Source organism: Nicotiana attenuata, unplaced genomic scaffold (assembly GCF_001879085.1).
Source record: "Nicotiana attenuata strain UT unplaced genomic scaffold, NIATTr2, whole genome shotgun sequence".
NCBI lineage: Eukaryota > Viridiplantae > Streptophyta > Magnoliopsida > Solanales > Solanaceae > Nicotiana > Nicotiana attenuata.
In genome coordinates, this window is record NW_017671467.1 from 207886 (window position 1) to 210840 (window position 2955).

Genomic DNA, 2955 nt, shown 5'->3' on the forward strand with positions numbered 1-2955 from the left:
AAAAGCATAATATTTTCACGCGGGCTTTGACCAGCTACCACGAGGGTGCACAGGTTGCGCGGCAACATGGCTTTCGAATAGTAGAATTAACCGGAAAACCAATTTGGACATTCTAGCACTTTATTTCATATATTGCCGCGACAGATTGGGCGGGTAGTAGATTTGGACCTCAATCTATGGATGCAATGCGGGTGAAACTTATTGCCTCATGGAAGCTCAACGTCTCCTCCAATCATCTCGTTCCAGCAGATCGTACAAATTTTGACTCTGTATAAGATTTTTGAAAAGTTTTTACTAATATATAGAAGATGCACGTGTGACGCACGAGATGCACGTGAGGTGCACACGAGATGACATTGTTGAGCATAAGCATGTAATTATCCAACGGTCCATTTTTAGTTCTAGATATCGAAATTCAATTTCGAGACTTCCGGGAGTTTGATAAGGAATTATATCCAATTAATAAAGCAAATAAAAAAACACTAAATTACATAAAGTAAATCCAAGCCTTGAAATTCAATAGCATATGTGGCCTACATATAGGTGACAATTGAGAATTACAGGACATTAAAATACATCCCATCCCACAAAATAGTATAGTAAAGAAGAATATTCCACTTGATAACATAATTGTCATAGCTAAAATTCTTACAGTTGTAACAAACTAAAATTATTAGTTAACTTATGCACTACTTGATTTTATATAATTTCGCGACAGATTGGGAATGTAGCAGATGCGGGAATCCATCCTTGGATGCATTGCGAGTGAAATTTGTGGCTGCATCGAAGCTGAACTTCGCCTCCGGTCATCTTGCTCAAGCATATTGTACAAATTTCTGCAGGACGCTCATGCATCTCTATGTCCCTCTCCGCTAGATTACGTACACACCACTTTCTGATGCCAATAGTCACCGCACACGTGAGTGCCATCACAACCCTGATAAAAGGATACGATTTTCACGTGGGCTTTGACCAGCTACCACGGGGGTGCACGTGTTGCGCAACAACATAGCTTTCGGACAGTAGAACTAACACGAAAACCAATTTGGACATTGTAGCACTTTGTTTCATATAGTGCCGCGACAGATTGGGCAAGTAGTAGATCTCGACATCCATATATGGATGCAATGCGTGTTAAACTTATGGCCGCATGGAAGATCAATGTCTCCTCCAATCATCTCGTTCAAGAAGATCGTACAAATTTTGACTCTGTATAAGATTTTAGAAAAGTTTTTACTAATATATAGAAGATGCACATGTGACGCACGAGATGCATGTGAGGTGCACTCGAGATGACATTGTTTTGAGCGTAAGCATGTAATGATCGAAAGGTCCATTTTTAATTCTAGATATTGAAATTCGATTTCGAGACTTCCGGGAGTTTGATAGTGAATTATATCTAATTATTAAAGCAAATAAAAAAATACTAAAATACAGAAAGTAAATCCAAGCATTGAAATTCAACAGCACATGTGGCCTACATCTAGGTGGCAATTGAGAATTACTAGACATTAAAATACATCCCATCCCACAAATAGTATAGTAAAGAAGAATATTCCACTTGATAACATAGTTCTCGTAGCTAAAATTCTTACAGTTGTAACAAACTAAAAATAGTAGTTAACTTATGCACTACTTGATTTTATATAATTTCTTGACAAATCGGGCATGTAGCAGATGTGGGGAATCCATCCTTGGATGCATTGCGGGTGAAATTTGTGGCTGCATCGAAGCTGAACTTCGCCTCCGGTCATTTCGCTCAAGCATATTGTACAGATTTGTGCAGGACGCTCCTGCATCTTTATGTCCCTCTCTGCTAGATCACGTACACACCACTTTCTGATGCCAATAGTCACAGCACACGTGAGTGCCATCACAACCCCTATAAAAGCATAGGATTTTCACGTGGGCTTTGACGAACTACCACGGGGGTGCACGTGTTGTGCAACAACATGGCTTTTGTACAGTAGAACAAACCCGAAAACCAATTTGGACATTGTAGCACTTTATTTCATATAGTGCCGCGACAGATTGGGCGGTAGTAGATCTCGACATCCATCTGTGGATGCTATGCGGGTTAAACTTATGGCCGCATGGAATCTCAACGTCTTCTCCAATCATCTCGTTCAAGCAGATCGTACAAATTTTGACTCTGTATAAGATTTTTGAAAAGTTTTTACTAATATATAGAAGATGCACGTGTGACGCACGAGATGCACGTGAGGTGCACACGAGATAACATTGTTTTGAGCGTAAGCATGTAATGATCCAAAGGTCCATTTTTATTTCTATATATTGAAATTCGATTTCGAGACTACTACGATCATTGGGGGAACAATACCTAATCCCGAAGATGCTCCAGAATCTTTTCGATTGCTCGTTCGAGAACTACGATCTTTAGCTCTGGAACTGAATCATTTCCTTGTATCTGAGAAGAACTTCCAGATTAATAGGAAGGAAGCTTAATCGGAATCAATAATAATTTTTCTTCTATGATCGATCGATATAAACATCAACAGCTCCGAATTGGATCAGTTTCTCCTCAACAAATAAGTGCTTGGGCCACTAAAATCCTGCCTAATGGAGAGATAGTTGGAGAGGTAACAAAACCCTATACTTTTCATTACAAAACTAACAAACCGGAAAAAGATGGATTATTTTGTGAAAGAATTTTTTGGTCCTATAAAAAGCGGAATTTGTGCTTGTGGAAATTATCGAGTAATCGGAGATGAAAAAGAAGACCCGAAATTTTGTGAACAATGCGGGGTCGAATTTGTTGATTCTCGGATACGAAGGTATCAAATGGGCTATATCAAACTCGCATGCCCAGTAACCCATGTGTGGTATTTAAAACGTCTTCCTAGTTATATTGCGAATCTTTTAGATAAACCTCTTAAAGAATTAGAAGGCCTAGTATACTGCGATGTGTGATTTGATCGAAATTCTGATTTTACA